Source organism: Arvicanthis niloticus, chromosome 8 (assembly GCF_011762505.2).
Source record: "Arvicanthis niloticus isolate mArvNil1 chromosome 8, mArvNil1.pat.X, whole genome shotgun sequence".
In the NCBI taxonomy this organism is placed as follows: domain Eukaryota; kingdom Metazoa; phylum Chordata; class Mammalia; order Rodentia; family Muridae; genus Arvicanthis; species Arvicanthis niloticus.
Window position 1 is genome coordinate 34,364,660 of NC_047665.1, and position 22,632 is coordinate 34,387,291.

Here is a 22,632-nt window from a genome sequence, read left to right on the forward strand (position 1 = left end):
TGATCACTAGTTGAGAAAATGCCTTACAGCTGCATCTCATGGAAGCATTTCCTCAAGGGAGGCTCCTTTCTCTGTGATAACTCCAGCTTGTGTCAAGTTGACACACAAACCAGGCAGTACAGGTTGCATCCTAGAGCATAAGCATTGGTGAAAGGCTCTAATCCATTGACAATTCACAGAACAGTTAAAATATCCATTTTAAGATTCCACTCATATAATTTATATTATGCATTTTTATTGCTTGATCTGCTAATATTGCCCTACATATGTGATTGTATTCCTACTACAGCACCAATAATATCCCAAAGTAAGGCAAAGCCAGTGAATTACTTCAGAAGACTTGGTGAAGAAAAACCCAGAGTGAGGCTGCACTCTGATTACTGGACTTTGCTCCTTTTTTTTTTTTTTTTGAATAATGAGATAAGAAGGATGGCAGATGCTGAAAATCCCATGAATGAATCCTTGTTTATCAATCTCTGTATTCTCTTCTTTGTTCTAATCTCATTACCCTATCTCATTTACCCCTTCCCCTTCCATTATTGCATTTTTACCCTTTATATCATTTCACTCTATTTTCCCTCATGCATCCTAGTTTAACCTTTTTTATTCATAGTTCAGTTTATATTTTTATACCAGTTCTTTCTCTCTCCCTTCTTTGAAAACTACTTTCTATGTCTCATTAGTAATTTCTCAACCTCTCTGTGAATTACAAAGACTCAAAGATAATATCCATAAATGAGAGAAAATGTAATGTTTTTCTGTTGGAGTCTGGATTTTCTCACTCAGAATGGTTGTTTCCAGTTCTAGTCATTTACTTGCTACTTTCATAATTCTGTTTTTTATTAAAAGCTCAATTATACTCCATTGTATACATGTAACACTTTCATTATAAATTCATCAGCTGATGGACATCTAGTTTGGTCCCATTTCTTGGATATTTTAAACAAAATAGTGACATTAGAAAACTTAAACTAGATACTTATCTGTCAGGTTGCACATAATTCAACACCAAATGGATCAAGGACCTCAACATGAACCCTATATCCTCATTCTGACAGAAAGAAAGTAGGAAATATACTCAAACCTGTTTTCTTGCTCCACAGATTAGCACTTGCTGCTATCTTATCTCTTGAAACTTTATGGTTTGACATTTGGACCATTATGCTTTCTCTTTTACATTATACTGAATTATGACTATTAGCATAGAAGTGGCCAGTTTGGGGAGAAAAGCTGGAAGTCAGTGACTTATTTAAAAGTTCGGTGAACATTACTTCAACTTGGAGATTGATGTGATAGACACCATTACTATCTCCTCAAACATCCCTTCAAATAACATCTGGCTTTGGCCATCTGCCATAGTCCATGGGTACAGAAGACATGCTCAGTCACAGCAGCAGTTTGGCATCAACATCAGGGTCCCTGATAAAAGAAAGGGGTGATTCTAAAATCTCTCGCTCTTATTCCCATGTCACCAAATAGTCAACTTGTGTAAGGATGTCTCCTCATAATGTCTTCTTTTGTGTCACTTGGTTTATTGAAGTGTGGAGTAAGGAATACCTGCCTCTGGGAAACATTAGGTATTATATTTTCATAGATTTATATTTTGAAATGTGTGTCTTTTATTAATTAATTATTTTATTTATTTACATGCCAAATGTTGCCCCCTCTTGGTATCTTCTCTAAAGTTCTCCCTTCTGCCTCTGAGAGGGTGTTCCCTGTATCTCCCCACCCTATGTAAGCTCTTTCATTGTGGGCTAAGCCTCTGGGAACTCCCAGAAATCCAGTTTAGTTGATGCTGTTGGTCTTCCTATTGGGTTGCCATTCCCTTCAGTTCCTTCAGTCATTGCATTACTGGCAATTTTAAGAGGCAGCATGCCAACACTGGGGACCTTGCACATCATCTGGAGCTCTGGGTAGCCTTGGGTTGCTGCCATTACCTGCATAGAATATCCCATTGTTCTTGAGGACATGATAACACTGAGTATAAAAGGGTGTCTATTTTTCTGTCTTTTCAGCTTTGCGTTACACACACTTCAAAATTTGGCAATGATCAATATTGATTTTGTCATCAATTTCCTTTTTCTAAAAATTTTTTTATTGGATACTTTATTTACATTTCAGATATTATCCCCTTACCCCATTTCTCCTCACCCTCCACCCAGGAACCCCTTATTCCATCCACCCTCTTCCTGCTTCATGAGGATGTGCCCCCACCTAGCCCCGTACTCCCACCTCCCCCACCCTCAAATTCCCCCACACTCAGCATCCAGCCTTCACGGGACCAAGGATCTCCTCTCCCACCCATGCCCAACAAGGTCATCCTCCACTACATATACAGATTGAGTCATGGGTCCCTCCCTATGTGCTCCCAAGCTGGAGGCTTAGACTCTAGGAGCTCTGGTTGGTTGGTATTGTTGCTCTCCTCATGAGGTTGCACACACTTTCAGCTCCTTCAGTCTTCTAACTCCTCCATTGGAAACCCCTTGATCAGTTCAATAGTTAGCTGTGAGCATCTGCTCTAAATATGTCAGACTCTGGCAGACCTAGTCGAAGAAAACTATAAAATGTTCGGGTACAAAATGTCCATGAAATCTGGGACACCAAGAAATGACCAAACCCATAAATAATAGGTATAGAATGAGATGAAAAGTTTTTCAACAAAATCACAGAAGAAATTTCCCAGATTTAAAGAGAAGGATGCCTGTCAATGTTCAAGATTCTGATAGAACACCAAATAGACATGAACAGAAAGTAAACACCTATGGCACCTAAGAATCAATACAATAAAAAGACAGAGGCAGAAAAGATATTGAAAGACATAAGGGAAAAAACTAGTCATAAATAATGACAAGTCTGTTAGAATAATATCAGCTTTTCCATAGAGAAGCTGAAATCTAGTAGGGCTTTGTTTGATGGCCTACAAGCTCTGAAAGAACAGAGGTTCAAACACAGACTACTATTTCCTGCAAAAGTATTAGTCATACTTGGAGAATAAAATAGTACATGATAAAAACAAACTTAAGAAATTCACGTCCATGAAGTGAGAGCTACAGAGAATATCAGAAGGAATATTTCAATATGAGGGGAGATTAGCCACACACCAAAAGACATAAGGAATAAAGAATCTCAGCACAGTTAACTGAAAGTGGTCTAAGAAAACATACTACCATAACAAAATAATAGAAATTAATAAGCTGTATTCAATAATTACTCTTAACATTGTCTGTTTCTGTTCACCAATTTAACAATACAGACATGAAAAGATTTATATTTCTGTTACTACCAATAAATACCTATTACTATGAGGGCATACACCACTTTAGGGGAAAAATACAGAAAAAGTAATTCTAAATAAATGCAACTAAGAAACAAGCAGGTATAGTTATTCTAACACCTGGGGAAAAAAAACTCCAAATCAAAACTAGTCAGAAGAGACAGGAAATGATAATACATACTCATTAAATTAAATAGCTTCCAAAAGGATATTACAATTTTAACATTTGTGCACCTAAACCAGGGACACCGAATTTCATACAGAAGCCACTAAAAGGCATAGAATTGCATATGGACTTTAATACAGTGACAGTGGATGACATTATTCCATTCTCATCAATAGAATGTTTATTCAAATTAAAGTTATATAGAGAAATTTTGGAGTTAAATAATGTCATAAGTCAAATGAACCTCACAGACATGTAAAGAACATTTTACCCAACCACTGAAAAATACACATCTTAAACTGATTTCCATTTGAATTTTGTGTATTGATCATTCTGTGTTTGGTAACTATATTTATCATTCCATGGTATTTAAACACATGCATTATTACTCCTATTAGGACATGCTAATACTCCTCTTTTCTATCATAGGTCAATTCAAACTGCACACAATGTCTCTAGACATTGGTACATATCTCCAGAGAAATGAAATTCTTTGAGAACCAGTAATTCAAGGGTATATTGTGTGTTTGATTGAAAAATATTTCTTAGGTCCATTTGGCTTTACTTCTCTAAGTAAAGCCTCAATAAATGTCTGTTCACTCCAGGTAGTGCAATGATGGCACCAAAAGAAGTAAAATGTTCAACCCAGCTTTGTAAATGATGCAGTATCCAGATTCCCTTACAAGAGTTTGGATGAAGATTACTTACAAAGAAATAGTTGAGCCTGAGACACGGATTTGTCTCTGATAGAGTATCTTTATGGAATTCATCAAGAACTTAGCTGTTCACTCTGGGATGCTGTTTCACTGTATTTCTTTATTCCTTTTTATTATGAGCACAGCATACTATTCTAAGCTCACACCTCTCTAGGGTCAGAAGGAAATAATGTATGAAATCAAATTGGGACTTTACTGATGTTTCTCTTTCAGAGCATGTTAACATACTTATTACCATGATAACTAACCATATGGTATCTTCATTGCTTAACTTATGCCAGAGCCATGACTACAGTTCAACCTCTATAACAGTTCAACAATATAACCTGTAAATAACTGCCTATTCACATGCAGCTTTGTGCCCGTACCCTGACTAGAGTAGGTGAGGGAATAAAAAGAGGACTGTTATAGCAAAGAAACAACAGGCACATATGAAAAAACGTGCAGTCACATGGGATGTACACACTCTGATGAAATGGTACCAATTTCTGCAACAGCTAGGAACCTCGGTGCTTTTATTAAGTACAGCATGGGGGCAAGAGGAGGGTAGGGGTTAGTTGTTCTAGATAGAAGCAGACTGTAGGTGAGCAGTTTCAGCCTGTGAGTGAATGGCAGGAGGAAACTAGACTTGCTAGTTTTTGTGCAAACTGATAGATTGTTAACACACTCTGCTACTTGGACCAAAGGAAGAATGCTTTGCCAGTTCCAATCCTGAACTCTATGGAAAAAGTATTGTCCATTTGGGGGGGCCTGAGGAACTGGGTCCTTGACATTTACTCGTGTCAACAATACTCTTTCACTGAGGACTTCTCCACATGGGAAAATATCTATGCCCAAGACATCTGCTCTTTTATTTAGCTTTCAATGTTAAAAAAAAATAACCTATTCTGAAATGTTTCCTGAATCTTGGGTCAGATAATTATTTTTATTTCATTGTTTTCTGAGCATCTGAACATGAGACTACAGTAACAGCCAGGAGTCTGATGCTGTTTATAAACTTTTATGAGTCTTTGCCAATATTTATGGAATATAGTTAAATGTTTGCTGTTATTTATAATCATATTAGAATAATATAGGGTTCAAATATAATTCTACAGGAGGCTTTTTGGTAGGCTAGCCATATTTCTTTAACTAAGAAACATCAAATGCCATTCTCTTCCTTCTTATGTTGTGCCCACCTCATTGATTTTTAGTCTAGCATACAATAACCAATATATGTTATGTCAGCAGAACTAGCCACAAATATAACAGAAACATATTTGGCTACAACTATAATAAAGTTGTTATAATTAGATTAGTTGACATATGAAGCTTGTCTAGGTAACACTCACAGTAGTAGTCACTTATCACTATGAGATTTTCTCTTAGTGTCAGTGGATTTTTTAATATATCAAGAACACAAGACATCTCATTCCATAATCTCTTAACTTTAACACTGTTTGCATTCAATCTACTGGTAACAGTGTGTAGTACAATGGGTGGACAATGTGGTCTCACTGTTGTATAATTATGATTCAGGTTACTTAAAGGCTAAGTAACCTGGCCTTTGGATTTTTCAACAATCTTGTGGGTTTTGCTTGCTCTTATTCCAACTACGACTGGTATTTACTTTAGATTCTTACCTGGTGTCTTTATTTTTCTTTTAGATGGTTTCCCAAATCTATAGACCACTACCAATTACTGTTACACAACAAAATATGTTATAGATGGTCATCAGACATACTGATTGTAATGGAAACAAATATCTTCTAGAATCCTTAAGATAGAAACAGCAAAAAAAAAAAAAAAAAAAAAAAAAAAAAAGGCCTTTCAACAAGAAATAAAAAAAAAATCTCACTGCTTCTTGTACTTACTTCCTCCAAAGAACAATGTCACATAGAACAATACATATTTCAGGCACTGCCGTATAGTTGTTAGCATGATCTAGAATCACCTAAGAAAGTGTAATTCGAGCAGGAGAAGCAGGGAGGCTAGCTCTTAAGCTTGCCTCATAATTTGGTACCATTGTACATGTGGCAGTGGCTTTGTAAACATAAAAGAGGCAATAATCAGGGGTTTCTTGAGGTTTGCATCAAAATTCCAAAGATCTCCTAAGGGTAATAATAGTATAGCATGTTTGGTGTCCCTCCAATGAGGCACCCCAAAACCACTGTATGAAATGTGAATGATATAGCTTAATATCAGTAGAAATCTTAGTATATTACAAATATGAAGGCCACTAAACTGTCCATGTAAGAAAGCTTTAGGCATCAAGTGGAAATGGCCAATGAGAGAGGCTATCCTGTGCCAACTCCATAGAGCCAAAGTGATTCCATTATGAATTCCAGATGCCTAATGCAAGGCTTCAGGATTTTTAGCTTGCTTTTGAAGGCTTTTAGTATTTTTTTTAGCAGTATCATTCCAGATGTGCCACATTCCTCTGTTTTGGAATAGGAATGATCCTTGTGGTCTTGCATATTGAAACTGCAGTGTGTTAATTTTATAGGATCTCATAGTTAAGAGATAGTTTTGGCTCTCAGAAGTGATGGTAGACTTATGGATAGTGTTGTGACAGTAAAAAACTAGAGATTCATAGACTCAATGCATATTGTCTTACAATGACTTTATGAGCTGATGGGGAAGTAAGGATGAAATTTATGGCTTCAAATTGTATGATTTTGACAGGGTTTAGATTTATGATGGTCAATTCAGATCGGCAATTTTATATGATCTAAAATCATCTAAAAGACAAATATGTGTTCATGTCAATGAGGAAATTCTATAGTTGGATGCTATAGAGAGGAAGGCCCTCTGCAACTTTGAACAGCACTCTTCCACATGAGTGAATGGAAAAGAAACACTGGAACAACAGAATTTCTTTCTCTCTCTGCTTCCTGACAATGGAAGCTGTATATACCGCTTTGTCACCTTACCTGCTATCCCGAACTGTGTATCCGTGCAGTATAACTGGTAATAAACTCTTTCTCTCTACAAACAGTTCTTAATCAGGTATTTGATCATAATTGTGATAAATACAATGTGCAAATTGGAGAGACACCCATAGGATTGCTGACAGGTCTTAGTGTAGGTATCCCCTATTGTTTGGACTGGCCAGTGGTAAGTATGGGACTGGACCCCTCCTAATCTTCAGAATTTTGTCTTATCACTTGGCTCCAATGTGTCTGACTGACTTCAGGCTGGCCCTGTGGCCACATCCTGTTTACGTCAATTCCTCTCTGATGCAAGAGCACAGGACTGTGTGAACAATGTTCACAACCCAAAGGCTATTCTTTCTCATGTTCACAGATGTTTAATTCAATTTTATGAGCAAAAGCAATACACTCCAATACTCTGGTGTACCCGGATTTGTCAATATGGATATACCACAATCTTAAGGGTTTTTTTTATTCCAAAATGCACATGGTATAGTATCTTTGGTAGGCATAATTACCTACTTCTACCTTCATATAAATATATTTCAACTTAATATCTCTATCGGCATATCCATACCTTCCTGATGCCTGTCTCTGATGAATTTCAATCTTATCATGAATCAATGCGTAATTCGCCATTAGAAGCAACATTTGCTCAAACAGAAGCATTTAGTATATTTTTCCCAGCACAGTAATTGTATCAATTACTTGGGAATTTTCATGCTTACTTCCTTGTTCTTCTGACAGGTTTGCCCCCAGCTCTTGTGACCTACCACCCAAAAAGAAGAAAAAGAAGCAGGAAGATAAAGAGGAAGAGGGGGGAGGAGGGAGAGAAAAAGGAAGAGGAAGATTCCCATATATCCATTGGAGCATGATCAATCCCACGGTAGCCAGCATCTTAAAAAACAACAACAGCAGCAGCAGCAGCAACAACAACAACCAAAACCTGAGTTCTTCTCTACCAGGACCCCTGCCAGAAGGCCTCAATTGTGAAAAGTTACAGTTCAGCGTGCATATCACAATATTTAAGAGCTCTCTTTAATGTCTTCCTGTCCTGGCTGCTACTTTTGTGTGTGGGGGGGTGGGGGGGGGTGGGAAGGGTAGGAATTGTCAGAGAAGGCTATTTTCCTCTTTCTCAACTGTGCATCTGCAATCATTGATATCACTGCAAAAGTAGCTTCTATATTTTTATAGAATTAATACATTTGAAATTCAACAGTGGGAATCTATACAGCAGTAGGATCACTGGTCTTCTTCAGTGAACTGTCCTCTGGACATTACAGTTTCCTGGGCATTATAGGCTTTCAGAAATGTGTAAGTTTTACTTTTACCCCATCTCAAGTTTTCTTTAGAAATTCTTCTTTGGAGGAATCTCACGTAAACTAAAAGTCTTCTTTCTGCTATCTTATTCAGTTTTCCTTTACTTGTACCATATCAGATACTTTCCAAACCGTATTTACAGGTAGGCTCTGTTACTCACATTCTCCTATGTCTCTCCCATTTCTGTGCTGTAGCTAATGTAGGATCAGAGAGTTTCAAATAAGAAATACATGTGTTCCTCCCTGCACCTCTTATAGTATTATCCTGCATATACTCACACAACTGATGTGTTTATCAGGCACAGATAAGTGGAGAACTAATGACTATTTCTATATAAATATACAATAACTTTACAATATTAATTATTATAGGAATAGACTAGCAAAAAGGAACCCTATTAGGCAGAAATTCAACTAGAATACTTGATTGGCGAATAAATATAGCATAGATTATTTTAGTACTATTTTACATGGTATTATAATTACAACAGAGAAGTTTAAACTTCTCTGTTTAAGTTTAAACAACAAGGTTATTCCAAATGACTCTAAACTATTGTTTCTAAAATGTACTCATCTAGAATTGACCCAGAATCTGAAAAACTTCAGGCAAAAATAGATTATTCAGGACAGTAAACATATTGGGTATTGTATCAAGGTAAATGTGAATGCTCTTCTCATGTTACCAAACAAAACTTAACACTTGCACCTTCTCTACAAGTGAGCATTAAGAATGCAAACTAATCTATAACTGGATTGTGGTTGATAACCAGAAACTCTCTAATTCATGCAACTGAACTAGATTATTGGCTGGAAAGAAAACAAACAATAAATCCTCTTTCCAATCTCAAACTATTCCTTCTTTTTAAATTCATCTACATGTGATTGTAGGCAAATAACACACAAGGATGAATTAGTTGGTAAAAAATATCTTAATAAATGGGGATGCTCTTCATTCCAAACACTAGGATTATATCATCTAAGTTGGGCTCCTGGCTGCTTTAAGTAAAGACCACTCCCAGCCACCAGAGTATCTCAACATTTGAATTAATTTTATATATTTAACCAAATATTTGGAAAATAATTTTATAAAAGAAAATGAATTGATTTAATGGAGTCTGAATAAACATGTTGGAAGAGGGAGTTTTTAATTATCTTTTAAAAATACTATTATGATAGATTTGGGCTGCATCATTTATAGATAGGAACATGAGAGTGTTTCCATGGTGAATTTCCAGGGGCATGGTAACCAGCCACTGTATTTGTACTGTGCTGCCAAGTTCTGTGGCAAAATTAAGAAGAAGACTGGTCCCATTCTTATCACTTCGGGTTAATAAGGAACAGTAACTACTCTAGTGTGTTATGGTGAGCTATGAAATAAAGTGTCCCTTATCTCCCTAGCTGTACCCAAAGTTGATCGCTCTGTGAAAGAAGTAGAACAAGCCAAAAGGTACTTGCATGCTTTCTTAGAACCTGATAAATTTATTCTTTTGTCATGAATTCCTTAATAGCTGAGAAACAAAACCAGCATACATATCTTTTGAGGCAGCAACAACAGGCCCTCCAAATATTCAAGCACACTGTGTGTAATTTGGAATTCACTTACAATGCTAACATTTACTGTGTTACATGCTTGGAAAAGCAGCTAAAGGAATTGTAGTTATATCTGTTGTAAACTTGAAAGTAAGTAGTGAGAATAGACAACACTAAAACCTGTGAGTTTTGAAAACTTTTTAGGCCAGCTTGATTAGATATTGCCTCATACTATAGTCTTATTTTCATTTCTGATGTACACCATAAATAAAATGTAAAAGCTTATTTAGAAAATAAATCATTTTCATTCTACATGATATGGAGATTTCATGCTGGGATTAATTATACGTTTCTGTGGTGCTAATCAGCTTTTATAGTTCTAGGTACCAATATACTAGTAAATGGTTTGTAGACCTGTTTAGCCAAAGATAATCCAATATGAAGTCAAGCAAGATGTAATCACTAATCCAATTGTGGCACAAATTTTATGGAGATAAAAAAGCATGTCCCATTTTATGTAAGCCTTTTTCTAGAAATAGAATTCATGATCATGTTTCTTAGTCTACACTAATCTGAACATTTAAGGCAGCGGATGTCTAATTCTCCAATAGGAAGCCCCAGGTGAGCATTTGGTTAAAAGGGTGGAATGTCATTAAAATTGCCTTATAAAAGTGGTTTTGTATGACTATATTACTACTCTCATCTGGCCAGTGTGTACAAACTTTTTACAATGTTACATGATTACTTTCAAAGACACATGAAAATTAAACTGCGAATAATAAGCATCTGTTGCTGTGGACTGGCAGTTACACATATCAGTACACTAAACTCTCTGAGAATATAGCAGAACACCTTTGCTGACTACTTTTATATCAACTTGACACAAACTAATGTCATCTGAGAGGAGGGAATTTCAATTAAAATCCCTCCATAAGATTGGTCTGTCAGCAACTTGTAAGGCATTCTCTTTCTTTCTCTCATTTAAAATATTTTCCCTTTTACTAACCATAGGGTTTCCTTTCTCTCCCTCTCCCTCTCCCTCTCCCTCTCCCTCTCCCTCTCCCTCTCCCTCCCCCTCCCCCTCCCCCCCTCCCCCCCCTCCCCCTCTCCCTCTCCCTCTCCCTCCCCCTCCCCCTCCCCCCCCTCCCCCCCTCCCCCTCCCCCTCCCCTCCCCCTCCCCTCCCCCTCCCCCTCCCCCTCCCCCTCCCCCTCCCCCTCCCCCTCCCCCTCCCCCTCCCCCTCCCCTCCCCCTCCCCCTCCCCCTCCCCCTCCCTCCCTCCCTCCACCCTCTTTTTTCTCTCTCTTCTTCCTACTTTTACAAAAAGATGTATTTATTTATTTTATGTATATGAGTACACTATAGCTCTCTTAACCACTGAACCATCTCTCTAGCTCCCACACGTTTTCTTTTTTTAAAAGCATGAATATAATATGAATATAGTTTCCACTCTCACTGTTCCTCTCAGTTCTTCCTAATCGTCTCTCTTATTCTGAGCCACTCCTTTCTATCACTTATTAGAAAAAAAATCAGACTTCTAAAATCTACAACCAAACATAAAATAGAAAACAAAAAACAATAAGATACAATGAACAATGAATCTTATCATATCATATCAAAGTTGAACAAACCAAGCCAAGAGAAAATTAAGAGTCTCAAGAGAAGGTATATCAGAGACCCACTTGTTTACATATTCAAGAGTCCCATACAAGTTCTAACTGAATGCTATAATATATATATATGTATATATACATGTATATATATGTACATATATACATATATATACATGTATATATACATATATATTATATACATATAATATATATTATATACAATATATTATATATATGTGTATATATATATATATATATATATATATGGAGAGAGAGAGAGAGAGAGAGAGAGAAAGAGAGAGAGAGAGCATGATACAGACCATGGTAGACCCTGTGATTACTGCTTCAGAATCTGTGAGTACATATGAACTTTACTCAGTTGTTTTAGAGAGTTTTGTTCTTTTGTTTGCTTCTGTCCTATCTGTCTCCCCTACATCTTCTGCCTCCTCTTCCACAGGATTCCCTGAGTATGGAGGGGAGAGTTTTGATGGAGACATATTGTTTAAAGCTGTGTGTTCCAAGGAGCCTCTGTCTCTGCATCATGTCTGAATGTTGGTCTCTATAATTTTTCCCATCTGATGCAAGAGGAAGCCTCCCTGATGATGGTTAAATAAGGCACTATTCTGTGAGTATAGTAGAATATCATTAGGATAAAATTTATTGTACTTTTAAAGATCAGTAGAATTTGGTTTTACCCAAGTACTCTGCTCTACCTAGACTCTGATTCTTGGTCACACAAGCAGAGTCAGATCAGTTCGATCTTATGAAACAGGCCTTATGTCAAATTAGATATAAAATGGTTACTTCCACAAAGTTTGTGCCACCATTGTCCTAGCATATTTTGCAGACAGGACAGGTTGAAGATCAAAGGTTTTGTGTTTGGGTTGATGTTTATTTTCCTTTTTTGGTAGCCTTCAGGGTACCTTTCTATGTCATAAGAAATGGGTTTGACAATTCTCCATAGGCACCAGGTCAACCTCTTTATCTTCAATTTGTGGGTTTTATCATCAGCAACATTCCTTGTTGTCTGTTTTTGGTGAGTTACCTATTACCTTGGCAACAACCTGCAAGGTTTGGAGATTGGGGAGTTTCATAGGACCTTTTCTGCCAACAACTGAAATGTAATCCAGTTCCTGTACTGACAGCTTTGGTGATAAGTGATGGAGGGTAGGGACTCTGTCTCCTATTATTTGGAAACTTTATTAAGATTGATATTGTCTATTACAGGAAGTTTCCCCTCCACTATATTTTTATACACATAAAATGCCCTTTAATTCTTTATCTCTCCCCTTTTTCCCTCCCCCAATCCCATCTTCCTTTCCCTTCCTACCTAGTCTTCCTGGTCTTGCCCCCACTTCCCCAACTCATTTCTGATTCCAGTCCACCCATTAGAATCTGTTCTGTTTCTACTTTCTAGGGAGATCCATGTTTCCCTCTTGCCTGTTCCTCTATGGCTAACCTCTCTTAACCTACAGATTATACCTTGGTTATCATTTATTTAATAGCTTATACCCAGATATAAACTAATACATACCATATTTATCTTTCTTGGTCTGGTATTTTCACATAGGATTTTTTTTCTAGTTCTATCCACTAGCCTGCAAATTTTGTTATACTGTTTTTAAAAAGAGCTTAGTAATACTCCATTGCATAAATATACAATATTTTTTTATCCATGCTTCTGTTGAGGGACATCTAGGTTATCTCGAATTTCTGGCTTTTGTGAATAGAGAATATACAAACATGCTTGAGCAAGTGTACCTGTGGAAGGAAAAGTATCTTTTGGGTATACATGTGGAACATTTAATTAATGATCAATAGAAAGAGCCCAGTCCACTGTGGGCCATGTAATCCCTGGGCTGGTGGTCCTGGGTTCTATAAAAAAGCAGGCTGAATAAGGCATAAGGAGCAAGCTAGTAAGCAGCACTCACCCACTGCCTCTGTATTAGCGTATGCCTCCAGATACCTGTCCTGATGAAGTTACTATCCTGACATCCTTACAAAATATAAGGGGAATAAATCCTTTCCTCCATGACTTGCTTTTAGGTTATAGTATTCATTACAGCAATAGAAACCCTAACTTAGACAACAGTCGACAGAACTGTATAAGAATTTAAGAAAGGGATAAAGACGTGAGAAATAGCTATTTCCATTTTGATATGGTTTTCCCATCAGTTTTCATGAAGTAAAACTTTAGTGATCTATATTGTCATTTCAACCCTAATCATTTCCAGAGAATAAGTTGAACAATAAATATATAGCTATATTTTTGGTCACAGAAACAAAAATAATCACACTCTCTGAGTTGGGTGTCACGGGGCCCTCAGCTTGAATTCTAAACATTACTTCCACCCATCTCCTAACAGAACATGGATGTGGGGATGGTGTATCACCACACAGGAGGTGGAATGTGATGTGAAGGCAGGACTTCAGTGAAATAGCAATGAAACTGCTTTACTGATTTTGCAACCAATCTGAAGTATGACCTCTCAGAGGTGTGCCTGTCTGGACTTAAACATGCTCCTGCAAATAGCACTTCACACAATTTCAAGTTACTTAAACACTGCATTTTTATTTTTACAAGATTGGTGTGGACTTTTTGGTGTTACTTTGCCCTTATATAGAGCGAGTGTACATTGGCTTGTGCCTAACCTGGAGAAGTACAAATAGTTGTACTTGAAACATTCTTTATAATATTGTATAGAAAATAGAAGTATGCATTGTTGGATTAGTTGGTAACTTTGTGAGGCAAGTCTTCCTACCTTGAAGACATTTAACAATATAGAGAGATATTTTACATTGTCTCAATTCATCTGTGGTAGAAGAGGGAACTATTACTTCTGTCATTGTGCTGAATGCATAGATTTATCTTTTTATATTATATATACTGGACATATGTAAAGCAAGGAATGAAGCATCTGAAAAACTCCAGCTACTGGGTCATTAGACTAAAATGGGTACACAAATTACAGGTCGAAATAAGAATGACTGAAGAAAGCAAAAGGTACATTTTGATTTCATGACATCCTCCAGAAGTTACTTAACTCAAATCAGTTCAACTAAAGGTTCACTTCTGGAGAACTATAAAGACATAGATAGTATACATGCTGGTTTGAATAAATTGCTCCCTCATGGTTTGGGGCATTTGAAACACTTGGTCCCCAGTTAGTTGTGATGCTTGGGAGGTTCAGCAGGCATGGCATTGCTGAAGCAAGTGAGTCATTGAGGGAGGGGCCTTGGGAATTTAAAATACAGTGCCACTTCCAATCCATTCTCTCTAATTTGTGTTTACAATTCAAGATATCAGCCCTCTGCTTCCTGTTCCAGCCACCATACCTGCTTTTTACTTCCGTGATGGACTCTTATTCCTCTGGAATCATTAGGCCCAATAGACCCTTCTACAAGTTTCTTGGGTCATGATGTTTTATCATAGCAATAGAAAAGTGACTAACACTAAATACAGGGCTAATTAAACGTGGACTATTACATTAAAGTAAAATATCATTTTCAATACATTGTGCTACTTGCTGATGTTGCCTTTTGCTTGATAACTATTTCTAAGAAAATAAATTAGCAACAATCACAAATTTGATTTTAAGACTAGAATGCCAAAAGGACTAGTTTCCTTTCACACTTACTTCTCAGAATGTTAAAATCTGCCAAATGATGAAGAGATGGGATGTTTCTAAGTCAGGGTTACACTCTGTAGTCTGGCTGGCCTGGCTATGCAGACCAAACTGGCCATGAACTCTTTTTTAGTACTCTCAGGACAATGTTTACAGGGAGTGAGGATATCAGAGAGCTCCACCTTATTCATTATTGAGTGGGATTACTTCAACATTTTCCTATACACACACACACACACACACACACATATATATATGTACATATATATATATATATATATATATATATATATATGAAAGATGTTCCTTCTAGTCCTAATGTCACTTTTATAATATACTGTCATGATGGATATATAAAAGGCTTTTTCTATATTCGTTGAGATGATTAAGTTATTTTAGTCTTTAAGTTTATTTATGGACTGCATACATATCTTTATTATTTTTTACACATCAGGAATAAAACTGACTTGATTATGTTGCATATTTGTTTTATGTATGCTTGTATTCAGTTTGTAATTAATTTACTCAATAGTTTAAAAACCATGTTCAACAGGGATATAAGCTGGTCATTAAATTTTGTTGTATCCTTACCAGTTTTGATGCTAGAGTATCTTCTTTTAAAGTCTGGTAGAATTCTTCTGTAAATCGATGTGGGCTAGAACATTTTTTTTTATTTGGAAGGCTTTTTAATTCTATTTTAGTTTCCCCATTTGATATTGGTTAATTTAGATTATTGATTTCTTCTTGGTTTAATTCTGGTGGTTTAGCAGATTCTAGGAATTCACTTATTTTAAGTTTTTCAATTTAATAGTAAACAGGTTTTTAAAGCATTATAACATCCTTACTTTTGTTGTCTATTGCAATGTTTCCTTGCTTGTTTCTAATTAAATTAACGTGAAACCTCTCCCACACCGTCTCTTTGGTTAAATAGGAAAATGGTCTGTTGATTTTGTTTATCTTCTCAAAGTACCAGTTGCTAGGTTTATTGATTGTATTATTATTATTATTTTGCTTCTATTACTTTGGGCTCTATTTCAACATTATATTTGTCTTTTTTGTCTTTACTCATTTGGGTTGCATCATTAAATTATTTATGTGTGTGCTTTTTGATCATTCTTTAAATAAATGCAGGTAGAGCTGTAAATTTCCCTTAAAGAGCTGCTATGTGACCCAGAAGTTTTGTTGTGTTGTGTTTTCATTTTCATTGAATTCTAGTCATTTTCTTGTTTGTTTCTTGGTTTATTTGCAAGACATTTTTCACACTCTTCATAAGTTTATGTATGTACAAAACATGTTTTAGTTGCTGAATTTAAGTTTTATTGCATTGCAGTCAGGTATTGTTCATGGAGTTATTTCAGTACTTCTGAATTTGTTAAGATTTACTTTGTGTCCCAAGATTGTTCTGTTTTAGAGAGGTTTCCATGTATTGCTAAGCAGAACACATATTCTTTGGTGTATGGATAAATATTCTGCAGATGTCTGTTAAATTCATTGGATGTATGATGTCATTTAATTCTCATGTTTCTCTCCATATTTTTTTGTCCAGATGACACATGACCTGTATTTTGGAGAAAGTGGGAATTGCAACCACCGAATATTAATGGCTAATGTTAGTCTGTTTCCTTAATTTTAGTAGTACATTTTTATGAAATTTGATGTTGTAGAACATGGAGTGAACAATTTTAGGGTAGAAATTCCTCTTGATCAATTTTCTTGATTACAGTCAGGTGTTCCTCTTTACCTTTTCTGAAAAATTTTTAGTTTGAAGTCTATTTTATCAGGTATTAGGAGAGCGACTCATTTTCTCAGGTCCTGTTTGATTTGTGTGCTTCTGTCCACCCTTTCCCTGTAAGTCTTACCTATCTTTATAGCTAAAACAAATTCATTTTAGACAACAGAAATATGCAATTTGTTTCTTGATAATTCAGCCAGTCTGTATCTGTTGGATGAATATTTGAGACCTTGAAGTTATGTTTGATGCATGTGTGTTGATTACAGTCATTTGTGTTTTTTGTGTTCTTAGTGGGACTTTGAGCTTTAGTTTCATGTTTATTTCCACCATCTCTTGACTATAGACATCCTCCTCTTTAGCTTGAAAAGTTTTCTGTATTTTATTCAGCTTTATACTTGAGGATATAAAATTTTAGACTCTGTATAGCTTGGAACTTTTCTTTTTTTTTAATATTACAAATAATTTTGCTAGGCATATCAATCTAGTTTGGCCACAGTTATCTTTTAAGACTGGTAAAGTATTTTTCAGGCTGATCTGGCTTTCAAAATTTCCACTAAGCAGGTGTTATTCTGATGAATTTTACTTAGTGTGTAGCTTGCCCCCCGCCTTTTTTTCTTGAAGCAGTCAATACTCTGTTCTGTTTTAACTGTGATATACCATGAACACTTTCTTGTCGGTTTTTTGTCTATTTGGTGTACTGTGTACTTCTTGAATCTGTGTGTGTATGTCTTCTATTAATTTGTGTAATTTTCTTTCTACAATTTTATTGAAGATTTGGTCTGTACCAGTGACCTAGGAATCTTCTTCTTCATCTATTTTTGTAATCAAAAAAGGTATTGATTTTATGTGTGTGAGTGCTCTATCTGCATGTACACCTGTATGCCAGAAGTAGGCAGCCGATCTCATTATAGTTAGTTGTGAGCCACCATGTGGTTACAGGGAACTGAATTCAGGAACTCCGTAAGAGCAGCCAGTGTTCTTAACTGCTGAGCTATCTCTCCAGCACCTTATTCTTTTAATTTTGAAGGTTCAGTTTTTTACTGGTATCCTATATTTTCTCTGTGGTTCTTTATTACATTCTTTTAAATTTTACATTTTTGTTTAATTATTATATATAAAAATATGAAATGCTTCACACATTTACATATCATCCTTGAGCAGGTATATGCCAATCTTCTCTTAATTGTTCCAGTTTTAGTTCATAGCTGCTGAAGCAAGCACAAATTTGTATGTTCTCTAAATTCCTTAAGACTTTTGTTGAGTAAGTGATTATTCTTTAAATTTTGTTTCCTAGTGTTCATCTGGGCAATTTCAAAATTGGTGAACCTATCCATAGGACTGACGGATTTTGGGATTGAAAAACCATCTTGATCTTTAATTTTGATTTTTTTCTTATGATTTATGGCTATGTGGAGTTTTTTGTTAGTTCTGCATCTGATATGAGTAGAATGGGTTAACATGGAGCACAGGATGTTTGGGCCTCATTGGGTCTAAAAATTGGTGGCATTCATGAGATGTATTCTAGTCAAAGCCTAGAGTTTGGGTAAAGATCTAGGGCATTGAGACAGTGCAAGGAGGACAGAGCATGACATGTTTAGACCCTGGCAAAGATTGTTGAGAATATTTCTTGGCTATAGCATGAGAGGGGACTGTAGGTTGTAGGCAAGTATTGGTAGCCCAACTAGTCTGGGAACTAAATATAGAATCTAGGTTAGATCTGCAGAATCCTGTGTGTGTGTGTGTGTGTGTGTGTGTGTGTGTGTGTGTGTGTGTGTGTGTGTGTCAGGTAAACAACATAACAAGATGCAATAAGACATGGCACAAACTCTCTTATCATGATTGGACAAAGCTATCCAGTAGGAAGAAAGAGGTTTCAAGAATAGCAAAACAACAACAACAACAACAACAACAACAACAACAACACATCACTCTCCAGTCTTGGGAGTCCCCAAAAAACACTAAGCTAAATAACCACAATGTGTTTGTAGAGGACATAGCACAGACCCATGTAGGTTCTTTGATTGCCACTTCAGTCTCTGTGAGCCTCTATGAGCCCTGTTTAGTTGATTCTGTAGCTATGTTCTCCTGGTGTACGCCACTACTCTGGCTCCTACAATACTTCTTTCCACTCTTTCTCGGGGTTCTACATCTCTGCCCAATGTTTGGCTGTGGGTTTCTGCATTTGTTTTTATCAGCTGCTGGAGGAAGCCTCTCTGATGATGATTGGGCTAGGCATCAATCTGTTAAGTACAGCAGAATAATAATCGGAATGATTTCATTGGCTTTTCTTTTGTTTTTTTTTTTTGTTTTGTTTTTGTTTTTGTTTTTTGACCAGTGGTATTTGATTCTACCTTAGGTCTCTGCCTCATCCTGCTTCTGGTTCCTTGCCATCCAGGAAGTATTGGGCATGGATTCCCCCTCGTGCTGTGGGACTCAAGTTAAAACAGTCATTTGTTGTCTACTCCCACAGGGTCTGAGCCACCATTGCCCTAGTACATCTTGCATGAAGGACAGGTTTTAAGTCAAAGTTTTTGTAGCTGAGTTGGTGTCCCAGTCATACCCCTGGAATCCTAGCCTGGTTACAGAAAATGAACTGTTTAGGCTCCATATCCTCAATTACTAGGAGTCCTTTCTAGGGTTACGCACACAGGTTCATGGAAGTTTCCACTACAATAGGTTTACACATTGCCACCCCCCCAACCTCCAGATCAGTTTCAGTCATCTCTCCCTATACTCTCCATTTGCCCCTCTCTCTCCAACCTCATCCATATTGTTCCTATTTGCACTTGCTCCCAGTGCCACTGCAAAATCTATTTTATTTCTTCTTTGCAGGGAAATTCATGCCACCACCACAGCTGAGCATTTCTTATTATTTAGCCTCTCTGGATCTATGAATTGTAGTATGATTATCATTTACTTAATAACTAATATCCACTTCTTTTTTCCCTTTTTATTGGATATTTTATTTACATTTCAGATGCCATCCTCTTCCCCCATTTCCCCTCCTTAGAAAACCCCTATCCCATACCCTCTTCTCCTTTTTGCTTTTATACAATTTTTTTATGTTAACCAATGGCTTTATAAATTTGGTAATGCTCAATATCAATCAGAAGTGTAACCTAATACCCAACCTAGATATATCAACTATCTTTGTCTGGTGGAGACATGTGAACATCTGCCTCCATGTCTGTCCCCCCTCTCTCTTTCTCTCTCATCACCTAGCTCCTCCTCTCCTTCTCCTCCTCATTTCCTTATTCCTCCTCTTCTTACTCCTCCCACCTTATCTCCTCCTACATATCACCCTTCCTGTTAAAATAAAACTTTTCTCTCAAAACACAGTTAGAGTATAACTATACCAATTTATGTCAGTAAGGTGCAAGATAGACCTAATACCCAGTCCATCATTTTGTTGACCAAGCAGAACCTCTGTCATCTCTCCTACATAAAAGACTTAGTTCTGAACCTGGCTTTTTTTTTTCTTGGCTTTAGAATGAATGTCAGCTGAAAACCATCCTCTCAAGTCTTTTCTCTCAAAATAAATAGCAAGGATTGACTATGAGACTATAAGTTTCCAACCCCATCAGAAATCCAGAATGACTGAGTTAACTGAAATTATGGGAAGCACAAAGCATAGCTTCTAAAACTTGGTCAATTTATAGAGACCGCTGAACACCTGGACAGTCCCTATACTACAGAACGTTGGAGCATCCAACCTTCAGCCTTCTGGCCCAGGATCATCTGACAGACCTAGTGATGCAGAATTATTAAGGGCTGATTACTCTGTCTCGGCAGATATAATCAGTCGACTATTCTGCAAGTATGTCCTTTTCTGAACAGTAATTTGTCTGTAGATGGAAAGAGGCAATTCTTGCCTAGTGGCTGACTTACCACAATTGGAATAACTCCAAAGATGCTCAATTTCTTCTTAGAACCCAAGACAGGAAGCTGTCAGGAGCAGACAGGTCTCTAATCAAAATGAACATTAATACAGAAATGTTTGTAACATCAATTCTGTGGATTTCTGATGTTTGGAAAACTAACTATTTATATAAGGCAATCTGGACTGTTGTCTGTTAACTCCTCTCAGCTATTACTAAAGAAAATATAGAAAACACCCTAACAGTAAACTCAAAGCCATGAATTTGCTATAGGCCCTTAACTCACAGGCTAACCATCTCAAATAAGTTAAAAAAGTTAAAGAAGGACTGGGTCTAAGCCTTGTATTCCTAAATGTGTTATACAGGTGCAATGCCTATGAGAGAAGCAATATTCATCTCACTTTTATATTAATAAGAAGCTTGTACCAATGAAAACTTTCAATTTGAAATCAAAGTAAATTTTGTACCATTTAAGAAATTATAACTTCATCTTAATAACAATTATACATATTTCTACCAGTAGGTCATGGCTATGTAATAAATCCTAGCTAATCCTCCCTGTTCCACCAAAACCACTACTTTTCCCTCGAAAGACAGCCCAATATTAAGCACCTCAGTCCCCAAGCCCAGGGTATAGGGGCACCGATTCTTCATTAACTTCTTCAAGCTGATTATGGGTGTTGAGATATTAGAAGAGGGGTTGGGGGAAGAGTAAATTGATAAGCCCCTGACACTGTGTCTTCACTGCATCTAGCTGGAATTCCAGGACATCAGAGGTTCGAGCAGGTCTGCTCAGCTTGCCTGATGAGTAGATACACCAAGGCTATGTATTCTGCAATATACAATTCTCAAAACAAATTTTAGTATCAAAATAATTGTTTATTTGAATTCTGGAATCTAGTCTTCTGGCGGCCTGCCTCTGTCATGTCTAATCCATATAATTCTTGGAGTTTCTATGAGGGTGTGCTTCCACCATCCTCACATTTTGCCTTCCTGCTCTCAAATTTTCCAACAACAGGGAATCAAAACTTTCGGGCACCTAGGCCCTCCACTTCCACTGATGCCTAACCCCTTACCCCATTCCCCCCTCCAATGACTATGAGGGTGTGCTCCCACCATCCTCTCATTCCCGCCTCCCTGCTCTTGCAATTTCCCAACACTAGGGAATCCAAACTTTCAGGTACCAAGGCTGTCCACTTCCACTGATGCTTGGCAAGGCCACCCTCAACTACCTATACAGGTGGAGCCATGAGTTCCCCCCCCCCCCCCTTGTGTTCTCAGGCTGGAGATTTTGGAATGGCTACTCCAGCTTGTTTCTTAGGACCATTTGCTTGAAAAATTGTTTTCCAGCCTTTTACTCTAAGGTAGAGTCTGTCTTTGCACTGAGGTGGGTTTCCTGTATGCAGCAAAATGCTGGGTCCCAGTCCATTAGCCTATGTCTTTTAATTGGGGAACTGAGTCAATTGATGTTAAGAGATATTAAGTAACAGTGATTGTTGTCTCCTGTTATTTTTGTTATTAGAGGTGAAATTATCTTTGTGTGGCTATCTTCTTTTGGATTTGTTGGAAGAGGATTACTTTCTTGCTCTTTCTAGGGTATAATTTCCCTCCTTGTTTCGGAGCTTTCCTGCTATTATCCTTTGTAGTGCTGGGTTTGTGGAAAGATATTGTGTAAATTTGGTTTTGTCATGGAATATCTTGATTTCTCCATCTATGGTAATTGAGAGTTTTGCTGGGTATAGTAGCCTGGGCTGGCATTTGTGTTCTCTTAGGGTCTGTATGACATCTGTCTAGCATCTTCTAGCTTTTATAATATCTGGTGAGAAGTCTGGTGTAATTCTGATAGGTCTGCCTTTATATGTTACTTG

General features: G+C 37.0%; 1 non-coding gene across 1 annotated transcript; it reads right to left on the bottom strand.

The window, feature by feature from the left end:
* Nucleotides 1-18,002: 18,002 nt before the first annotated feature.
* Nucleotides 18,003-18,105, bottom strand: LOC117714493 (U6 spliceosomal RNA). Its single transcript, XR_004607565.1, has one exon. It is a non-coding gene; the product is annotated as a U6 spliceosomal RNA (small nuclear RNA).
* Nucleotides 18,106-22,632: the final 4,527 nt, after the last annotated feature.